The following is a 6,348-nucleotide window of genomic DNA, read 5'->3' on the forward strand; positions in this document are numbered from 1 at the left end:
AGGGAAGTTATGGGAGGGGGGAAGCCATTGTAACCCATAAGCTATATTTTGGAAATTTATATTCATTAAATAAAAGTTTAATAAAAAAAAAAAAACTTATTGGTGCTGGCCTGGAACTAAAGACTTTTCTTGTCGATCTAGTGATGGAGTCAATATATTTCTCATGAGTACCTGTCATTATCAGGCACTGGAAACATCCAGTTTTGTAAGATGACATAATCATGGCCTTCAAAAAGGTTGTCAGCCCAGTAGAGATTAGAGTAGCTTCTATGGGAACTCAACAAATTCATTTTATACCTGTCTATCTCAGCTACAAATCTCAGTCAGCAGAGAAAGGAGGCAGCAAAATGATTAAGAAATTGGCAGATAGAAAGTTTCTTGATTCCAACCTCTGAAAACTAATACAGCTCATCACATTACTAAGATCAACACAATTATTTCTGAGAACTTTTTGTGTCAGTGAACTTTTAAAATGAAAACATATACAGCTTAAAAAGAAACAAACATTAACTTTAAATTTTTTACTTGTTTTTAACTCATGTCAAAGCTTATCCAGCAAGATGCTATACTAACTAATCTGATTTGAATATTGTACATTATATACATGTAAAAAATCACAGTGTACACTGCAAATATATATATAATTATTATGTATCAATTAAGATTTAAAATATATATAAAAATAAAAAGAGATTTCCCCCCAAATCATATAACATCATTCAGGAATAGCAAAGAAGAAATTTGTTCTATATACAAGTACCATACCACCATTTAACATTCCTAAACTCCTGGGAAACTTTGGAATTTAGTTTCCAAAGTATAAAGGTGAGTGGTCAAATTAAATTTTTCTGATTTTTGAAGTTCTTTCTTTCACGTGAAGATTTATAGTGAAGATTAGAGAACACATAAGTAAAATCACCCAGCAAAATCAATGGTCCCAGAAAAATGTGTAATGAATGGGTAATTTCCCATTGGGATGTGTGCGGTAGAGGCACAGCTAGTTAAATTAAACTTGGAGTTTTATTAGACTTGTACTTATTTTACAGTAGAAAAATAGTCTAAATTCTCTAAAATTAGTTCTAGATTTTTTCAACATTTGGGTAGGTATCAAACAGAATATAATTTGTCATTTATAGCAATCAATTTTCATTTATCTTAGGATCCCAAACTAAAACACCAGTCTTTACACCAGAAATACATGTAATCTAAACATATAGTTGATATAAAAGTTAATAGATTTCTTTAGAAATTAAATGTATAGGTTAATGGATTTCCTTTCCTTTTAAATTTCATGTACAAGTTATTTCTATTTTACCTAAAATTAGAATTTTTCAAATTTTAAATAATCCACATGTTTATGGGGTTTTTATATTTGTCCTAGTGCACCTCTATTCATAGTGAATTGGCACAAATGGATGGGTGAATAGGTAATAGGTGGTGGATGGAAGGATGGAAGGAAAGAATGAAGGAAGGAAGGTAGGAGGGAAGAAAAGGAAGGAAAGAGAATAGTGAAAGTTTAGTGACAAGCATATAAATAAAATCAGTGATTTCTTGGAATCTAAATCAGCGTGAAGCTGATGTTTAAAAGTCACTAAAGAGGCAGGCATTTTAGCCAGCAGTTAAGACACCCGCATGTTGTACTGGAGTACCTGGGTTCTAATTCTGGCTCTGTCTCCTCATTCTAACTTACAGCTCCAATAGTTAGGCTTCTGCCACCATATGAGAGACCTGAACTGAGTTCCTCACTCTCAACTGTAGCCTGGCCCATTTGGCAAAGTATAATCTCTCTCCTCAAAGCATAATTTTTGAAAAGTCATTCAAGATCTAGGGCATAAATCAAAAAATTATTCCACATAATGCCTATTTCACCGACATTTTCCATTTCATCAAGAATGATTTACTACCAGTTTTCACAAGTAAAATTTGTTTCCCTGTCCATTATGAGTATTTCTCTGTTCCGAAACTAGGACGTTCTACTGGGAAAATTTTATAATCAAAATACAGTAAATAAAGGCATCTGTTCAATAATGCTTCTTTTGGAAAGAAAACCTGTTCCAAAGCAATTGATATATTAGGGAATAATTTGAGCATAACATGAATTTTGCATTTTCTTATGCAAGAAAAATCTTGCATATCTAAGGAATACTAAAGGTAGAAAACTCTATTCAGATGAATGGAGCTGAGCAGAAATACACAGAATCCATACCCAAACACAGCTTAAAAATTTACTAACCAACTAATGCACACGTTAAAATGTAAAACTGTTTGCTATATTTTTGCATTTGTAAACTTGTCTATTAAATAACCTCATTGATCATTTTAGATCTGTCTAAATGTCCTAGTTCAAAAATGTGAAGCTGTGAGGGCAAAAGGACTAAGGAGAAACTCAAAATAATGAAGAACTTTGGGTGAAACAGGAGAACACGTGATGCATCCTGGACCACAGATGTCAAGGAATTCACTTTGCCAACCATCGGAGATGGTTAAAAAAAAGTCTGTGGTTGTGCTGGGAAGTCAATAAGAACCAGGCCGAGATGGGGAGGAGGAGGATAAGGAAACAGAAAGATTGTTAAGCCTATGTCTTGAAGACCAGACGTCAAGGAAAGTAGACCCAAGCTTTCTCACACTCAGAGGCAAAGCACAATGAAGACCTTAAACAAAATCACCAATTCCTGCTAAAGCAGTTCATTTTATTGGTAACAGTGGCATGTTTGGTGGTTTCAAACATGGAGAAAATCCCTCCAAAGCTTTAGCTGTTTGGATGAAACCACAAATGTAAATAAGACATCCTTTTAAAATTCCCAGAAGTAATACCCAAGTTAATTGAAGAAAAAGGCTGTGCGTTAGGGCAAATTCTCTATTTTGAGGAAATAAGTGTCTATTATAATTGTATGCATGGCAAGATCTTCATCTCAGTACATGCTCAGGCCTTGAAGGCTGTGGATCACGTAACTGATGTTTGGCTGAAGCACAGTGAGCCCCAGTTATCTGTATCGTGTCACAATGTCCCCCTGACTACTGATAATGGCCCTTCCACCACTTAACATCACTCGCAGGGTACAGCCCTTGCAAGGGCCTGCTCCCTAAGCAAACTTCAGGTCTGTGTCAGAGTACCTTACTTCTTAAACCATGTGTGCACCTCTTAACCAATTAACATGTATAAAACTGTGCTAACGGTTTTATTAGGTTCTTGTCTTTTTAAAAATATGTCACTGATGAAGTTTGAAAGCCATACCTCATTTTTCTCACAAGCCTGGTGGGTTTTATTGTGCGACTTTACAGAGTACTTGCATTTTGAGGAATTCATGCATCGTGTTATAGCAGAACTGAGACAAGGCCACTGGCTTTCTACAAATACTAGCACAGCTCATCTATTATACTGAGGATGCCAAATATTCAGAAAGTTTATGGGTAAATGTGACTAATATTTTACCAGTAATGGGAGCAGAGAAAAAGAGTGGTGAGTTCATGTCTATGCCGACAATTCTGGAATTTATGCATCGGGCTCAGATTCTTCTTCAAGGCTCTCGACTCATATAATCAACAGTGTACTTGACATTTCCCCATGGGCTTCCTGCAATCATCTCAACAGAACCGAGTATACTAAAACTGAATATTTTATCTGCTCTTGGAAAAGTGCTCCTTCTCTAGTTTCTGTTATCTTAGTAACTTCCCTATGGTTTAGTGATTTCTCTCATATAAAGCTGAACCATGACCATCCTGAACAATTCTCCTCACATACCAATTACAAACAAATCATTATTCAACCTGTGTTTTGTTCCCCATGTACATTTCTCTACCTTGACTCAAGCCCACTGCCCATACCTGGTCTACTTCACTCTGGGACCTTTACATCCTCTCCATGATACACCTGCTGTGTGTTACCCTCTAAGTAGCCAGAGTATTTTGTGGGGGGAAACTAGGAACAGGTCACACCTCTGACTAAAACATAATGGTTTTCTTAATGGTTGTCTAGGTTTTCTAACACACATACCCACATTTCCATGTTTGCTGCAGTCCTATTCACAATAGCAAAAATATGGAATCAACTAAGGTATCCATCAGTGGATGACTAAAGGAAATGTGGTATATATGCACAATTGAATATTACTCAGCCATAAAAAGGAAGGAAAGCCTGACATTTTCAACAAAATGGATGAAATTGGGGATTGTTATGCAAGTGAAATGAGCCAGGCACAGATAGACAAATACCACTTGATTTCTATCATGTGGAATTAATATATATAGTATAAATGTGAGGGTGTCATATTATTTGGTAAATATTTGTAAATGTTGTCTTCACTAAATTATACTTTTTACATAATACTATAGCCTTATTTACTCAGTTTACAATCCTTGTCATGAATCTCACATTATTTGATATTAACATATCCACTCCTGATTTCAAGATATATTAAGAATGTAAAGCCGGCGCAGTGGCTCACTAGGCTAATCCTCCGCCTGCGGCACCGGCACACCAGGTTCTAATCCCAGTCAGGGCGCTGGATTCTGTCCCGGTTGCCCCTCTTTCAGGCCAGCTCTCTGCTGTGGCCCGGGAGTGCAGTGGAGGATGGCCCAAGTGCTTGGGCCCTGCACCCGCATGGGAGACCAGGAGAAGCACCTGGCTCCTGCCATCGGATCAGCGCGGTGCACCAGCTGCAGTGCGCCAGCCGCGTCAGCCATTGGAGGGTGAACCAACGGCAAAGGAAGACCTTTCTCTCTGTCTCTCTCTCTCACTGTCCACTCTGCCTGTCAAAAAAAAAAAAAATATATATATATATATAGTAAGAATGTGTATATAAAATATTAATATATGAAGTAAATACAGCAAAATGTTAAAAATTGTTATATCTATGTATGCTCATTAATCTATTCTTTATATTTATCTGTATTACTTGAAATGTTTTAGAATAAAAATTTTAAAGATGAAAGTATTCCTTAGATTCAGCATGACACAGCCCTAGGCTACCTCCTAAATCTCTTTTCATATTGTATCTTTTTCCAAATTTCCATTTACTGTGTCCTGAACTTTGGCTTAATATTATGAGACAAGTTCTTGTTTGCTGCACCCCTCCACACCTACCACTCATCTGCTATGCCTGTCTCACCTGTTTAATTTCTACTTAGCCTTCACATCTTTGGAAAACATTACTTATTCAGAACTACTTTCCTACCACCTGATCTGGATTAGTACTTGCTTTGTTCACCTACTGATTGAGTTGTTTTTATTCACACTTCAGACACCAAAATGAGAAGTTGTTTTCCCTCCTAACATCGCCCTTTTGACACAAAATGAGGGTCCTACAGTAAATTCGATTCAATTTTAACACCACCAGAGTTAGCATCTGAATCCACAGGCTCAAGTGCTCAGCCCCACAGGGATGCCCTCCCTTCAGATGCCCATCATAAATATAAGGCCCCAGGCTACTCTCACTTCTGTCCAGTCAAGGGCTCCCATAACCCTCTCCTCAGGTCTGATCATTTGCTACAATTCAGAACTCAGGAAAGTGCTTTATGTACAATTGCCAGCCTTTATAAGGAGAGAGGATATGACGAGAACAGAGAAATGGAAGAGATGTGTAGGGCAAGTTACGGGGGGAGAGAAGCACACAGTGTCCATACTCTGGGAATGTCACCCTTCCAGGTACCTCAATATATTCACCAACCTTGAAGCTGTCCACACCCTTTATTGTTTGGGATTTTTTATGGAAGCTTCATTACATAGGTATGATTGATCAAATCCTTAGCAATGGATGATTATCTCAACATGTAGCTCTTCCTCTCTCCCTAGAGGTTGAGGGATTGGGCCAAGATTGTCAAGTTTTTAAACCAATGCTTGGTCTTTCTGGTTACCAGTTCCCACCATAAAACTATCTAAGGGTGCACCAAGAGTTGTCTCATTCGAACAAAGGCTGTCCCTACGACAATTAAACACTCAGGAAATTCCTGGAGTTTTAGGAGCTCAATGTTGGGAACTGAGAACAAAGACCAGATATCTTTCCATGATAACACACTGACCTTAAAATGAACACCCTTCTTAAAGCTCATCACAGTTCAAATTTATGTAATTGTTTATTCACTTATAATTATTTGCTAAATTCCGTTTCACAGTAGATTATTAATTCTATGAGGCAAGAGAGTATCCCTAATTGATCGTAATATTGCATAACACATGCCTGGCTCATGGTACACACTTAAAAATATTTGTCAAATGAATGAATTCCTTCATGAAATGTTGGTTACCTTATATTGTGGACATTGAATTAAGTGTGGAAACTATGTTTGAGAACTCACATCTTTTGTGGGAGACATTTTATCAGATAACCATAATAATGGCAAAATTTATAG

Source organism: Lepus europaeus, chromosome 8 (genome assembly GCF_033115175.1).
Source record: "Lepus europaeus isolate LE1 chromosome 8, mLepTim1.pri, whole genome shotgun sequence".
Taxonomy (NCBI): domain Eukaryota; kingdom Metazoa; phylum Chordata; class Mammalia; order Lagomorpha; family Leporidae; genus Lepus; species Lepus europaeus.